Source organism: Eupeodes corollae, chromosome 3, assembly GCF_945859685.1.
Source record: "Eupeodes corollae chromosome 3, idEupCoro1.1, whole genome shotgun sequence".
Taxonomy (NCBI): domain Eukaryota; kingdom Metazoa; phylum Arthropoda; class Insecta; order Diptera; family Syrphidae; genus Eupeodes; species Eupeodes corollae.
This window is the reverse complement of record NC_079149.1, coordinates 53,486,019-53,503,728: the sequence shown is the minus strand read 5'-3', so window position 1 is coordinate 53,503,728 and position 17,710 is coordinate 53,486,019. Positions and strand designations below refer to the sequence as shown.

Here is a 17,710-nt window from a genome sequence, read left to right as displayed (position 1 = left end):
TGATCTTCGTGTCGAATTTGTGTCACCATCAAAGATATGACCATACCTTGAAATTTCAAATTAACACTGATTGACATGTGGTGTTTTCTCCAATGTTTCACAAAAAGCATCAAAGGAGCCACATCATTGTCTAAGCCTTTTTTGGCTATCGTCATTTTTCATTTCAACGTTTCGTCTGAACAAATTGATTTCCATACAAAAATTTTATTGTACTTTATAATTTGATGGTAACGCATACTTTAGTTTTTTTTTTTCAAACAAATTCAGCAATATCAGCCATTTTAAACAGGTCTTAAAAAAATTTATATACTTGTTTGCTTTTTTTAAAAGTTAAGAAACACAAAATACGTATTATAAGAGTATAACATACCAATTCTTTTTGTCCACTTTTTTTTTTTGTTGTTGTTGAACCAATGTTACTATGAATAAAAAGGTCAAAGAAGATGGATCTAAAATAGAAAACGAAAAAATAAAACATTAATATTAAGTGGAAATTTGAATTACTCTACAATAAGTGTAATACAAATGAACAATGAAACAAAATGTAAGTGCTTTTCAGTGTAGGTACATTGTTATTATGATATATTTATACAACTCGCATAATTTAAACATTTTGTTGAAGTTGTTTTATAGGATCGTTGTAAATGTTTTTCTACTACAATAATAGTTACTTGCCCTCTAAAAATCATTGGTTTCTATCATAAATACAGTGATGGAAAAAAATAAAAAAAAAAAACTGATACAAGAAACTCACCAAAATTCTGAACTATCATCTTTATTTGAATTTGGGGTTGAATTTAGAATTTCTTGATCGTCGGTTTAGAAAAACAAAGACACATTTGTTCCAATAAGATGGAAGAAATCTTGTCAAATGATCAAAGATCAAAAACTCGATCCCAAATACACGAAGATGATAGTTAACGAATTTGGTAGAAGAACTATGAGTTTTGCTATCTGAAGCTAGGCCAATTTTAAATGAAAAAAAAAAAAACATGTACTGTTGACTAAATTCGGGCTCTAAGCATCTAAATAATGATGCCACAATGTACTTAATGAAATCCTCAAAATTATTTGATTTAAAAGTAATAAAATATGTCTATGGTGAACTTAAAAAAAACTGCAGACCTAAAGACAAGGATATTCTAAGGTAACAATAAAACAATTTGATGGTATTCCACACTTTTCAAGACATTTGTCAGGGTGGTGAGATCTACACTGTCGGACAAATTAAAGTGCAAAATAGTTTTCTCATTTTCTTATCACTGTTATTTAAGAGTAAAGATCATTTATCGCTCCTTTGTTTTTTCTCTTATTTATTGATAAGAAAATAATAATTTTTAAGAAAAAAACTTCAAATCGAAGAGATATTCAAAGGTAGAAGAATTAATATAAATTTATAATTATTTGACTGAATAGTTTCAATTAATATGTGAAAGACTTTAGAATGAAACTGCTGACGCTGGAAGTGAAGGAATTGCTAGTTTTGGACCGTCAACATGGGTTGACATTCCATAAACTGGCAGAAAAATACGGAATATTAATTTCTGGAGCAAGACAAATCTGCCTTAACTTCGTTAAACGAGGAACTGTTGCCAGTTTTAAGAGTTCTTGCGGAAGAAAGAGGAAGACCACAGCAGTTGATGACCGCAGGATCAAGCTTGAGGCTAGAGGAAACCCCTTATCATCAGCCAGAAATATTAATGAAGACCTCCAGTTAAACATTACTCAAAGGATGGTTCAAAGGCGACTCCATGAAAGCGGTTTAAAAAACTATTTTGCAAAGAAAAAGCCACTGCTTCGAGCAGTCAATATTCGAAAAAGACTAGCTTTTGCTAGAAAGTTTTTATCAAAGCCGCAATCATTCTGGGAAAGTGTTATTTGGTCAGATGAGTCCAAATTTGAACTAAAAAACCAGAAAGCGCGTTTGGTGCAAGCCAAACGAAAGACTCAGCCAAAGGTGTATTCAATAAACCGTCAAACATGGAGGTGGGTCGGTTATGGTCTGGGGTTGTTTCTCCTTCAGTGGCGTCGGAAATATCGTCAAAATCGACACTAAAATGACGGGCGCTAGTTACGTCAATATTGTTAGGGAAAACTTACCTACTTCTGCTCGTAAAATGTCTTTGGAAAGTTATATTTTACAACAAGACAACGACCCCAAACATACGAGCAGAGTAGCCAAGGAGTTTTTTTCCGAAAACAATATTGACGTACTAGAATGGCCACCACAATCCCCAGACCTTAACCCCATTGAACACCTTTGCTCCATTTTAGACGACAGAATTCCATTTAATGATCGTCGAAATTTGACATCGTTTTGGGAAGGCCTACAACATGAATAGGAGAATATTCCAGCTGACATCTTAAAAAATTTGGTCTATAGCATGCCCAAACGTCTTGCAGCAGTTATATAGAATAAAGGAGGAGCCACTAGCTATTAAGTTTCTTACATTAGTAATGTTTTTTTTTTGAAATTTTGAAATTTTTTTGTTTTTTTTTTTGAATTTACACTTTATTTTGTCTTCTTATGTGTTCATGATGTTGTGATATCTTTTCATTTCTTACTTTAATTTTGTATATAACCTACTTATAAGATCGTAAAATAGGCTTAAGATTAAAAATTAATTGTTTGTTCGACTGAAAATGAATTAAAAAACATTCCAAAAATAAACAAATAAGAATAGGAATTTGACTTTGCACTTTATTTTGTCCGACAGTGTATATTGAAAGATGCGATTATGCTATTTGGAATAAATGTGCAACGACCATTTATTTAAGGATTAGCAACAATTTTATATGATATTGTTATTGTTTTCCTAAGTATGGAGCGTTGTAAGATATTTTTTAAGTTTGTGTATACTCTTCCTAATACGCTTTTTATTGCAATCGAATTTGCAAGCTACGAGTAAGATCATTTCTATTATTTTTTCCATTACTGTAAATGTTTTTACAATTCGTTTAACAAAAACCCAGCATTTCAAATATTTAATGTAAATACTTCTCTAGCGAGATATTTGCCTTTGGCTGGTAAGTTATAAAAAATGTATGAATTCAGCCCGTAAGTTTTGTCTAAAGAAGGAATACCTTAACTTTATGTAAGGATATGTGTTTTTGAAAGGTTATTTCAATTGATCTTAATCATAAAGGATGGCTTTTAAAAACTATTTTTATAATGGATTAAAAAAGAATATCTATAAAAAACACTCTGGCGTATACGTAATTAATTTTTTTTTTTTTTTTTCAGTTTTGTAAATTATATTTTTCCTCCGATTTTTGTTTGAGTGGTTTTTTTGTCGGCTTAAACACACCTTCTTTATGAATGCTCAAAATATTAACTATGTATATGTCCACCAGCTAGTCGATTAATCGAGCACAGGATGATCTACCCATGAGAAAACTAAATAGAATACTGAAATAAAATGCCAGAAAATCCCGGTATCTCACAGTACTATTAATTAAGCTTATGTTTTATTATTTATTTGTATCAAGTTTCTTATGATTTTCTGAGTACAACTAAGTTTAATTTTTAAATGAAATAATTAACCCGTTTTTATTAATTATTGAGTCAAGTCAACACACATTAGCCAGAGAGTAAACAAGTAAGTATAAATCATATATGTACATAAATGAGTACTTATTATGCGAAAACAATCATGACCAATGGGTCACATTAATAAATGCTTCATAAACTCAATAATGCATCATAATAATTAGACAATCCTGTTGTTTGTAGTTTTTATCTAATAATCTATGGCTCTGTGTCTCCATCTAATTTAGATCAAACACAACTAATTTAATTAATTGAACTAAAAACATTGTACCAATGTGCAAGTAGGTACTTCAACCTACAACAACAAAAACAAAAACAACATCAATAGAATAGATAGTGCGCTCTTTTACGATTCTCACACACACTTACATTAATTATGTACACCTATGTTTTATCCACTCCCTGTAATCTCAAAATGCACTATAATTTTCTAATTGGAGACACGTCAGCATTATCTCTGCGCACAACAAAACATACATACTACAAAACCTATGTTTTTATTTAGGTACGAACACTTTTGATTACAGGTGAACAGAAACTCAGACGCTTGTTCTCCTGATACTAATTTTCACTTCTTCTTCTACTTCTTCTTTTTGATGAACAAACAATAAGAAAAAACAAGAAGTGAAAGAATAATTAAGCAATTAGGTTCCAATATAAAGTTAACTTGTCTAAATGCATTTGTATACAATGTACAATGCTATTTGCATTATACAAAACTGTTTTAATAAGTAAAAATAAAATTCAATGTTGTCCTCTGATAATAATAGGTAGTATAAATTTAAGTTTGCTTCAAATTAAAAGTCTTTTTTAAATCTTAACGCCAACGTTGATTTAAAAATAAATTTCTTTTTTTAATTATTAAATTTATTAATATTGCAGTTTGATTACTTGAAATCAATAAATAATATAAGAAATGTCAAAGGTTTGACAACAATCATGTTACTTTATTCTTTTTCTTTATTTTGTGTCCCAGCGAGATACTCACACTAAATAAAAGTAAAAAAAGGACAAGAACAAGACCAGCCGGTATAGATATAGTATAATCGAGGGGGAACAGCTGTTTTTGTATATTTTCAGAAGATTTTGATTTAGTTTCTTTTTTCAAGAGCTTAAAATTTGAGCTTTTTTTCAATTTCTTTGGTTACTTTGTCCAAGTTGGCGCCTCTTCGCCTAGAACCAGTCAAACAAAGATAAAGCCGTGCTAACAAGTGGTTAATCAGACGTTGTTAGGTAGGAACATATACATACATAGATTTTGTATTTTTGTAATTTCTTTTCATTAAATAAAATCCATGGGGTCTTTTGATATTTTTGTTTCATCTGATTATAAATTTTGTATTTGTATAATTTTATTAAAAAATTAAACTTGTTTTATGTTTAACAAGAAATACCTACGGAGTGATATACCTATAGTATATGTATATGCATCATTTAAAGCTCAAGGAACATATGACAAGTAATGAGATTGAAAGATTTAACTGAAAATATTTGCTCTTATCATACCAAACAGTTTAGGAAAATTCAAATTTAAATACCTATTCAATGTTTCCCTTGAAAATTTGTTAAAAAGCAGAACAATGAAGACATTGCTTTCTAAGAAAATTCTTTACATTGGTGGTTGCCTGGAAACTTAAAACGGTCAAAGCGGCGCAAAGAATTGTCGAGACGAAAGACAAAAAGAATACAAATTTTCAGAACCACTATATTATGTTGCTTACAAACTTATTTCCTTTATCTTTAAATTCTAAGTGGTATAGTTCAATCTGATCAATTTTCAAGCTAAAGAAATATCACATGATCTCGTTGTTTATTTTACCGAACTATGGAACAAGTCTTTGCATTATTTTGGAGAAAGTAAGAATATTGCACTGATTTTTTTAAAAGGTATTTGATAGTATGGTATCAAGTTGTCTTTTAGAAGATGCGTGCATTTGGTATTGATGATGCCTTCTTTGTGGGGTTAGAAATTACCTTTCGGACCGTTCGACGGGTTCAATCTGATATCCACAAGACAAACGTTGAAGTCTCTAGGGCCCCGTTTTGCCTCTAATTTTTTTTCCGAAAGTTCTAACCCTTTTTCGCTGATTACAGTAACCTCAGATTTTCATATTCGTTTTCAGATTCTCATCCTTGTCCTTCAGATGTAAATTATCCACGGCAGTGTATGATAAGCTAATTACATTCTATCCATAGGTGATACTGGCATTGAGCACACTGAAAAACTTTCTTTTGTAGGTATGTACATATGTGTATCACAAACCATCTCTTGTAACTTAGAGTGTCCGTATGGGACCATTAAGTTAGTTGTAAGTTATGGATAATTAGGCTAGTTTTATGAATTTTTGTCTAGCTTTAAGATAGGTTAAGAATGAATTAATAAAAATGAATTAAAAAAAAAAACATCTCTTGTGGAGTGATCACATATTTGACACCGTTTAATCACATATTTGACACCACTTAAAATGCTGCTAAGTGTTTAGGTTTTCTACGATGATGCAAGAAGTTTTTTACCTTTTCTTATTTGGTTATAATTTACAAAGCTTTAATGCGTCCGAAGCCTGCGTATAATAATAACGTACTTGTGCCTTTTAAATAGAATTGAAAAGAGAGCTCTAAATTGTTTTTTTTTTTGTGTTGTTATTTTTATAAAAAATGCTCTAGTGAGGTAGGCCAGTTGTCCCAATTCAATTCAACAATTCAACGGTAATACCCGTATTTCTAGGTATGTTCATCAGTTTACCCTTGATCCCAATTTCGGACCTACTGTACAAAGATTCTTTTGTTAGCCGTACTGCACGAATGTGAAAGGCTACTACTATTTCCCACTCATAGCCCCTTGAGTGCGAGCACAATACATACAAATAAAAAAGGGCTTAAGCATGATAAAGCTTCGCTTAGAGCTGTTCAATTTGAAATGAAAGCAAAAGAATTATTCATGAACGTCCATATTCATATCCCTGTAACACGTTAGCTCGGTCAATTTGTTCTAAACTCATGGAACACGCTCCAGTTAGCTCTGATTGGAAAAATAAACAGAAACAGAGCGATCAGATGTGTATGAGCTAAAAAAGGAACACAAATACAGCTCATATCATTTCTCTGAACTTAGAAAAAAAATCATCTAATGTTTGTAATACAATACAAAAAAATATATATCCATTTCAAGATTCTGCAAACCAAATGTAAGGACGTTAATGTATTTTTTTCTTCATTATCTTCATCCGTCCTCTACGATTGCCTTATTAATTTATCACCTTTATAATATGAACCTACATATTCATGAAGACCAACGACATAGATATTCCTATTTTTGATCCTCATTTTCATATGGAATTGAAGACATTTATTAACAAAACAAACATTTTTTCATTGCCATCGTATATAAATATACTTAAATATTTTAAACTCTATCAAACGTTGATGAGGACGCTTTAAAACTGTATCATTAAATATACTTCTTTTGTTTATGCGTCACCCTTGGTGCAATTTAAAGCTTTTTTTGCGTTGCTTTTCATAATCCCACATATTATACCTACAGTCTGTTGACATTCATAAAATATAGTACTAATGATCACAATGAACTCTTTGGCTGCTGCTTCTTCTCCTTAGTGTTGTGGTTCTGTGAATCTCATCATTACATGAGTTTCCATGCAATTTTCTAGTTAGCGCGTCTATCATGTGTTCATGTATTCATGTATCCGTGTTAATTCGACGCACGTTCGCATTTTTGTATTTTTGGTAGTGTTGTTGCTTCATTTTTGGACTTGAAGAAGCCACAAATGTAATCAACATCGAGGAAATCCAAAGCAGAAACAGACATAAAGGAAGATAGAAACAGCAGTCCCGAGTTTAAAGCTTACTAAGACTCATGCAAAACTATTAATAAGTTTTAATGTTAAAAAAACAGCACGAAACTATACCTACTTTAGCGACATAGTCATACCTAGTCTTAGTGCATCCTCTTTGACATACCCAACAAATAAATTTGCGTGTGGGCTTATTGGACAGTTCATATAACTATACAGGCACCACACACACTCAAACTCTAGCAAAAAAAAAAGACAAGAAAGAGTGTAGAACAACAAACAGCTTGAAGGTTGGAACAAGAAGGTGATTTCCGTTTAGTTAGTAGAGCTCCAAGCAAAAATAATAAAAAGAAAAAAAAATACAACTCGAGTGTTTCTGCGCAGATGCTATGGATTTTCATTTCCACCCTTCGCCTTTTGAGGACAAAAACGATGACGACGTCGGTTGCGCCGCCATCGCCAACCGTTGTGCTAAATTGTGGAGTTTATTGTAATGGCATATCCACGCTAAAGATCACATGCACAGAACACAGCACACGGCAAAGGCAACCAATGTAGCAGATGTTCCCAATGAATAAATGCCTTGAATTTCAAAACCAGCAACAACATCTTCATCCCCTCATTTAACTTCACATAAATCGATTTTGTCGGTCCCCCGCCATTTTGATCTCTTTCACGTACAAAACCCAACGTTGTATGCGGTGTATGACCAAACGGTGATAAAGAGGAGGACGAGGACGAGAACTAGCAGAGGAAAGGAATGATTCATCATCATTTTCATCATCACTGTAGAGAAGTATATATTATAGTTTTTCATCAACAACCAGCAGTTGAGCAGTATTGCATGGAACATGCATGAGGCTGAGCACTGAAGCACGGAATCATAAAAAGGAGCACAACAAAGTAGGGTGGAAAGCGGTTAGACATCTTTTAGTAGCCAAACTCCTCTACTGCTCACCACTCGACACAATGGGGATGAAAAATGCGATTCGGCATTTGCGCCGTGAAGTTAACAAAAACAAAAAAAAAAACAATACAACATTATGAAGGAAACAAGTCGTCGACAAGGGATCGAAAAAAAGGTTCCAATGTGTACATATGGCGTTTCACTCCAAGTAGGGTGGAAATGGAAACACGAACATGAAAAAGGGATCGCATTGGGGGATCTATGTGCGACACTTACACACAGATGTACGTTGTGCATTCAATGTGATTACATACAGAATATGGGATCATTTTCCACCCCTTGTTGGAAGAGCGGAAACCCAGGATAACAAAAGAGGGAGGATATTCTTATATATCCTACATACACCACACCATTACAATGACAAATTCAATTTAAGGGTATATAATTATTTTGTTAGTGTTTTCGTTGGTAAGTTCGTTGCTTTGAAATGTGGTTCGGTGGGTCGATTTTGTCGGTTGAGAGTTAATAATTTTCAAAAAAAAAAAAAAAATATAGAGAGCTTAAGTACCGAGTAGAATCTATGTAACGCTGCTATGAATCATTGAACATTTAAATGACAGTTAGTTACATTTTTTTTTAGGAATGACGGTGAAAGGGATTTAATTCTTTATGAGAACGATCAATGCTCATTAAATGAGAAGCAGGTGGTGTCTTATTTGGAGTCATGTTAATAGGCATAGAAATAGATACTTAATTTTTTTATTATGAAAATTTAAATAAAAAGCTTCTAAATTTATGTATAGATCGAAGTTTTTCTTTTGTTTCGAAAAACAAAAAATTATTACAAGGTACCACAAAAATTTTTAAAATAAAATATATGTTAGAACTTAAAGACGGAAATTCTAATGTAGTAGGTAGTTTGCATAACAAGTACCTTAAGTGAAAACAATTTTTTTGTTTTTCTATGGATGTTGTCTCTTAAGCTTCTGGCTTTGTAGATAAAACCCACGGGCAATGATTATTATGAATAAAGTACGATTTTTGGATAAGCCATTTGAAATGCGTCCAATTAGTATTACATAAAATATTAATATTTTCTTTCGATTAGACCCAAGGGCACTGAATCGGAAAAAAAGTAAGACGGTTTTTGACTCTGACCAACTTTAGCGCAAACGAGTTTTAAGAAATTTCAACTTTCCAATATTCAATGAGCTTGATTAGGACATTCATCTCATTTCACTGATATACAACATTTTGAATATTACAAAAACCGTAACTTACTGCCTGCTTACTCATAATCAAAAGTATGAAGCACTTCCCGATATCGTAGAAATTTGAAATTTCACACAAAAATAATCGAAAAATTGTGGTAGAATATTGAGATTTAGTAGTGCTAAGCTTATATTTACACACCAACTAATATCTAGGCACTAAGAAGACATAATATCCACACATGATTTTCCTTGATGATTGCCTTTGCAAAATGCAGTGAAATCACACTAAAAACTTAACTATGTAAAAAAGGAGACAAGTTCTTCTGGAAAAAGTAGTGAAGATCTGGTAATATGATTCTTTTCTTAATTTGCAAAAGATTGATAGGTATTTATTAATTTTAACACTGTGATATAGAAGCAACAACAAAAACGAATATTTGCTAGGTATTTAAGAATAATACATTCATAAAATTGAATGTGCAGTTTTTGTTGCCTTTTTCTTCACAAATCATTGTATTCCAAAAACTATGCAATTGAACTCAATTAACGTACAACCAAAAGATCTTCAAACGTAAAAATTAACTTCCCAACTTAACTTCTTTTCAAAGCATTACTATTCTCCATTCACAAAATTGGACATAAAACACCACCTTGCCGGCGGCCTTAATTCCGCTAAAGATCGATCATCTAGGAGAAAAGTTGTCCATTTTCGAGTGAATACTAACAATAATCAGCATTTGATTAACCAATACGCATACTAAGTGAAATATCTACATTCAGCAGTTATTTTAGAATGTCGTTGTGAGTGTTAGAATTTTCTGAATTATATTAATTGAAATTAAATAAAAAACTAATAAACAAAAGCTAAAATTTTACATGAAAAAATTAAGAAATTCAATACCATAGGAAAAAAGAACTCAATACAGAGTTCGATAAAATCTTACACAGTTAAAATCTGGCCCCAAAAAGAACCACTTGAAGTTTAATACTCGTATTCCTAATGATTTTTTTTAGAAACTTGTTTAATATGATGCGAAAAAAAATATTTGTTCTTCCAATCATTTTACTCCTATCCATTTCGTCTAAAATAAGTAAACCAGAAAATTCATTCTCTCCATTTAACCAAACGACGTACGACGACGACAAAAACGAACATCAACGACCGGACGGACCCTCCAACGCTCCAACAATTTTTTTCTCTTCCCGATCATCCGCTACGAAATAAACTTGAAATTCAAAAGAAAACTATAAAAAGCTTTTGCAATTTCGTTTTGTTGAGAAGATTCGCCTTTTTCTCGAATCGAATTGGGTGGAGAAGAATATCATGTATATGTATGACTGGATGAATTGTATAAGCCAAAGCCAACAGTAGAGTGCAGGCCAGCACGACACACTGTAGATCAGTATGGAGTTTAAATTGGAAAAAACAAAAATACACTGAATGTAGTGTTTGACACTATTTTCTCTCAATTTGACAGAAGGGTATACTCTTATTTCTCTAAATAAAGACGATATTTTCTTGAGGACAAACATCGATTGCTTCGAAGTTCGAAGAAGTACTATTGCCGTAGTACCCGTGGCGTGATGGTTAGTGCGTTGGACTGTCATGCCAGAGGTGTTGGGTTTGATCCCTGCCTATGCCATCTTGTTTTTCACGGGTACTTCCTCTTGCGAGGAATTGACGAATTCTCCAATAGTAATTCTTGTCATGAATAGTGCTTTCTTTAATTCGCCGTTCGGATTCGGCTTAAAACTGTAGGTCCGCTACATACCTGGCAACGTTACTCGCACACTGGGATGATTGAGAGTTGTAAGTCACTAGTCCCAAGTTCTCAATGTACTGTTGCGCCACCCAATTTATTTATTTTACTATTGCGATCACAGCTTTAATTCACAATTTTAAAGAATTCAAAGATCGTCTTTTTGCCGAACTAAATGCCCCTTTATACCACTGTACAAAGGTGATATCGCAAAATCTTATATATGCATATAAAAGAGCTAACAATAGCTCTTTGGCTTCAAATAAACATGTTACACAGGTGAAATATGAAAAGGAAAATATTTATTAATTACCACCAAGATTAAGACTCGACGACGATGTGGGGAACCAAAAGAGTACGGATCAGTATGGATAGAACATTGTGGAAATTCAGTAAGATAGGAATAATCGGATCGGATTGGACAGTAAAAGTCGCAGTCTCAATCGAGAAAGATCAACTTGATTGTGAGTGAAAGATTTGCAAATAAATGCAATTTATATTATGTATGCATTCGAAAAATGTATGTAAATATCTAAGGGGGTGAATCAGGTATGATGCTTTTTAATTGTGTGTTTTTTCCAAATTTAAAAGAATGACTTATAAACAAATGTTCATAGCGCAGTACATTGATCAAGACAAGATGCACTGATTACTGCAAAAACATTTTCAGGCAATAAGTGCAAGAAGTTTTGAAGAAACTATTTTGGAACTTTATAATAAATTTAATCCAGAAAAACCTTAAAACATATTTAAGAGGAAGAAGAAGCGCCCGGAAAAGCTTGACGTCTCAAAACTTCGACAGAAACTTTTACTAGATTTCTTAGTAGGTTAGTCTTTTTTTATTGACATTAAGCTTGGGTATACCTACCTAAACGAAATAAAATCGTTAAACTGTAGTTCAAAAGAGCATATAAATAATTTGGTCCAACATAATATTGATTTGATCGAAAGAATATCGTTTTCAAAACTATCAGAAAGATAAATATAGAACCTTTTAAAAAAAGAGTGTTTTTATAATTTATCACCAAATTAGGTAGACCGAAAACATATGCAGATCCACTACATTGGTAAGGCAGAATAATAAAATGCATGGAGCAATACCCTTGGAAGTTTGAATTGCAAGAATTAAGGATTTGCAATTGTTTACCTTTGGAAGTTTGTGTTAGTTGCAATGTGGCGTTGGAGGTTTTATATACAAAATGTTATTTAATGTTATGGCCAAGAATTTAGTTTTATTATAAAAGGGTTTGCAGTTGTTTTAAAAATGATTTCGGAAAAATCGCCACCGCAGTTAGCTTCAATAAGTTCCAACCGAGAGGTCCAATTTTAGACCATTTTTTACAGCAATTGAAAATTCCAAATCGATCTTCTAGGGCTTTTCTGCATAGACAACCAACTTACTCCAACAAAAATATTAAAACTGTGTTAAGTCGCAAGATTTTAAGGCCACGGGAAAGGCTCACGCTCTTCGATAATAAATTAATATATCGCGTGAAAGCTGTCAAAAAAATAAAACAGCAAAAAAAGTATTGCACGTCTAAAAAAATAACACCCGCTACAAAGTTTAAGCTAAAAAGCTTTGAACGAGCTAATGTAGCCATAGCCACTAGGTGTCGTCTCTAAGAGTCTTTCGATGGCAGCACTTTAGGTTTTATATACAAAATTGATGTGGAATTTTAAAACTCAACTTCAAATCTACTTTTCAATTCAATTGCTTAAAAACTTGGGTCAAATTTTTTGCGCGTTTTAGTCAACAGTGTGACTAATTGTTAATTTTGATTGTGCCTAAAGTCCAAGACAGTTACGACTTAAAACAATTGCAATGGAGGTCTTCTTTTCTAACTAAACCATTGTTATCACATGAAACAAAATTGTTCAAGATTTACGAACTGTTGAAATCAAGAACGACTTTTTTGGAAACTCTTGACATTTATTCATTCCTTAAACAAGCTAAATGCAACATATATTTTTTCTAACGTTATAAGTTTTCATTTGAAGTTAATTCTTCGATACTAGTAGCTTTACAGACCTATAATTTCTGACAAAAGTTGTTTTAAATTATCCTAAGAAATTCTAACAATTTCTGTCAATGATATCTACGTGAACTTTTCTTGACATATCACCAACAGTAAACCATAAAATTAAAAAATGTGCAGTTAATAGCTAAACCACAAACGATATACTCTTATGAGGCAATCTAAAATGTTATCTCAAGTTTTGTGCTCGCTTTAGATCGTAAATATCGTAAGCTCTAGCTTAACGCACGAATAGATCTATTTTTTATTTTGTTGGGTTTTGAATGCTGACAACTGCATTGTGATTGAAATTTTGTGTGTTTAATTTCAGAATCTGTTGTTTAATCTACAAAAATAAATAAATCAAAACAATGTAAGTTAACTTAAGTAATCTTTCTTCTCGACACCTGAGGTTTGTACGTCGCGCTTTATGACACACAATATCGTATGTCGGTAAGAAGCATGTCAATAGCCCGACCGACATAACGCGTGGTTGTGGTTAAGCCATAATCGATCTTAAACTGCTAGCGGATTTGTGTTGTATTTAATGCTAAAAATAATTTAATTATTTGAAAATAATAAATAACACGATCTGCCTGAATATTTGTACGTGATGGCAACTCTGTGCTACACAACCACACCGCACGCGAGAAGAGAAGCACAGCCCCCCTTCTAACCGAACCGAATCAAGCGGCCAGAACATAATCATGGAAAACAAATCAACCAACAGTACTTCACACTAAAATTCAATATGGCGGCGGAAACTCCAATTATAATTATGAATTTTCCACCACAAATTTCGTCCCTTGATTTATATTTGCATACAAATTGAATTTTGCTGTTGCAAGTTAAAATGCTAATATTGCTTACTTGTTCTCATTTTTGTCAAATTCGTTACACTAATTATTTTGAGCTCATTTTTCGCTGTACAAAAATATGCCTTTCCTAAGATTATCCAAACCTATGGAGATACCAGAGTATTGCTTATTTCTTTCAAATTAAGTGGAACGAGGGGGGACAATAGAGGAAAATTTGTATTTATATGATAAATTTAAAAGTTAAACTTACCGCTTCAGAGCACAGTACATACAAATTACACAAATTATATGAATGGATTATAATATTTTGAAGTAAAACACAAAAAAATAAACAAATTTTAAAATGTTCCACTTGGTTCTTTTTTGTCTGTCTTTCCTACGCTCTTGACTACGCACACGACCGAACAGTTCAATTTTCCAAGCAGTATTAAAGAAACTACAAATTCGGATATGAAAAGCTTTCCTTGGAATAAAAGACGAAGAGTGCATTTGCTGGAAATTCGAAGTTCGAATTGGAAAATGGTAGAAATGCATTGTTAATGCTAGCTCTCTTTAACTTTTGTAGAACTAATATCACAATTAATCTATCGGTCTCTTTTGTCGGTATAGTATTCGAATAGAAGTATTAAATAATGTACTAGAGTATAGTAGACTTTGTTAAGGAGTGAGTTACACTTCAGTATAATTTCAATCATATTTAATTTAAAAATGAAACATGTATTTTGTGAAAACATTTTCGTTATTTTTAATTAAATAATCTCAAAATGTGCTGTTTTCTATAAGTAATATTTTGTGCATTTGTGCAAGAAGTAAATAAAAAAAAGTAAAAATAAATAGTTCTGTGAAATGTTCCTGAAGTTACTTGAGCTAGCAAGGAAACTACTCTCCGGATTAACAACATTGGAGTTTGATGCAAAAGTTCAAGAAAGTGGAAAATCAAATTGGAAGAGTGTGCATCACAGCAGTTCCCAGCTATTGATCTATTAGAAATGGATTCTTAGTTGGTGTTGTCTATGGGATCTGCGGAAATATGGAAAAACTTTTGGAACTTATATTAATATCACGTATTATGAAACACTTGAACTCTTGTATGTTCGGTGGCAACAATAATAATCAATTTTAAAACGCCATCTCTTCTTTCTAAGTATCAACAAGCTTTTTTTCAAAGAAACTAAGGAAATCTATTATAAAAAAGTTTGACAAAATAAATAAAGTACAAAAAACAAGTTCGAAAGTTCCTCCATATTTCCGCTGAACCTACAGAAGAGCTAGTAGCGTTAAGGAATAAATAACAGCAACATGAAGTTGGCTACTATCAGTCCATTTCTGGTATGTCAATGAACAGGTGCTTTTAAAAGATGGCGTTTTAAAATAAATGGATAGAAATATGCCAATGAACTGAAGCTATGAACTGTAATGACTCCACTAAACATGAAATGTAAATTTTTCCTGGTATTTATCATAGAAGAAATATATTATCCCTTATTTTGCTTTTTTTCCACCAATTAAATGTATTCACCGATAGCGAATTTGGGGGAGCTCACCTTAAATGGGATTTGAGTTTGTTTATAATATATTTCCTCAATGGTGTTTATAAAGTTAGACCTATTCTTAACACTACAAACACAGTAATATTGATAAGCTTTAAAAATAATACCAAAGTACTGTTTCACAATGTAAAATTGAAGTTCTGCGTGGTTACCCACACCTTAAATTAATATCCAGTAAAATCCTCTGGTTCACATCTCGGCTTCTCTTAAGTTTATGTGTTGAGTACATACTTGTACTTGTACTTGTTATTTATAAAGGTTTTGATAAATGAGAGCTTGTGGCTTTATTTATGTAATAATTGGGTAAGGATGTAATTTTTACTAATTCAAATGTTTTTAACGTGACAATTTCGGTCTGTATAAAATGCAATTGCTCAAAGTTTATTTCTTAAAACGAAAATGAATGCCTACATACATCTTTCAAAGATTACAGTTGGTTTCTTTTCACTTCAAATACACGATTTCCTCATGGCTTAATATTGCTGTTGAAAAAACTTCCTTTTTGATTTAAAACACAAATTACGAATATCGTTTTTTTTTTCAGGATAACACATTTTATATTAGTTAACCAGTTATTGGGAAACACAAATGTGTGATATTTATCTTCTGATTAGGCTTCAAGTAGCTTAACTGTTACTTTACTTTTATATCTTGGAATATGCTTTAAAGTAATAAATAATTTAAAGTTGTGACACCCAAAAATATCATTTTAATATTTCGAAATATGACAATAGAGAAACTATCAAATGTTAATTAAAAACAGTAATTCAGTAACAACAATACTAAAGTTTCAGGTTCCACTATAGGTCTTCTATATAATGAATGGTACGGCATACAAAAAAGACCACACAACATGGTAAATCATCATTTTTCATTATGTTGTACTTTGTTGTAGTACCCGTTACGTGATAGCTGGTGCTTAGGGCCAGCTATCTTATGGTTTATTTCTACCAGAGATCTTAGTTTATTCCTACCTATGCCACCTCAGCTTTTTTCACGGGTACTGCCTCTTGTGAGGAATCGGCAGATCCTCCAAGAGTAATTTATGTCATGCAAACATGATTTCTCAAATAAGCCGTTTGGATTTGGCATACAAACTGTAGGTTAATTGCATTCCTGACACTACTCACACACATGAATATTTGAGAGTTTAAAGTTAGGGCCCTGGTTCTCTACGAGTTGTTGCGATACCTTATTTAAATTATTTGTACATTGTTATTCTGCGAAATAAGATTCATAAGTGAATTTTGATTGATTCGTTTCTACGATTTTTACCATTTTCGATTTATCTACCTAATGTATTAACGACTCACATTTTGACATCACAATTGTTCTTTATTTTTTGATTTTGTGTCACAACAATATTAGACAAAATATTATAATCTAAATATGGGTCACTTTTCTTAACAACCAATTATCCTCTACACATATATTTTTCGCTGTGCTTTATATATCTTTAATAATGTACATAGCTAGAAGAACTGAAAGCAATCCTGTCTTTCTAGAATTGGCCAAAATAAATATGATTATGCTTTATTTTGAAGTCTAGATCTTGCTGATATGAATCAAATTTTATAAAAAACACAATAAAAAGGGTTAGAAACTAACTTAACAAATTAAGGATTTTATGCGTTGTTGAAAGAAAAACAATACAGATCAAATTTAATTCATATGCCCATTTACCCGACATATTCAATGATTTGAATACCGTTTACTATTGGCACAGAATTCAACAAGCAAACCAACCAATTACCCACGCGTATTCTTTTGATTTTTTAAGATTAAGATTGTAAGGATCTTAACTTTCAATCATAAAAAAAGTTTCCTTTTTTGGTTTAACCCTACTTTTTTTATTTTTTGTTGACTTACTGTAGACGCATATATCAACAATTTTATTTAAAAGTACAGCATTAAAACTGATATGTACAATGTTGGCTAAAACATTATCAACTAAAACTACCTCCATCTTTATGTCATTCAAAAATGAATAACTTAAACAATTCTGGTTATTTTTTTTTCAAAATTTGTACTTCTAAACAGACCACAAGAGAATATAGTTTTCATAACGGTCCATTTAAATTTGACCT

At 32.0% G+C, this 17,710-nt stretch overlaps 1 protein-coding gene across 8 annotated transcripts in view; it reads right to left on the bottom strand.

The window, feature by feature from the left end:
* The window catches only part of LOC129951149 (longitudinals lacking protein, isoforms F/I/K/T), a 125,746-nt gene extending 111,239 nt beyond the window's left edge, over positions 1-14,507 (bottom strand). For 5 of the 8 annotated variants that reach the window (XM_056063166.1, XM_056063167.1, XM_056063163.1 and 2 more), the window contains exons 1-2: positions 14,324-14,507; positions 371-449 (exon numbers count right to left, since the gene is read on the bottom strand). The gene's annotated coding sequence lies outside the window, so the exon portion shown is untranslated. The remainder of the gene's footprint in view (positions 1-370; positions 450-14,323) is intronic. The other 3 variants (XM_056063169.1, XM_056063170.1, XM_056063171.1) reach the window with 2 other exon arrangements.
* Positions 14,508-17,710: the final 3,203 nt, after the last annotated feature.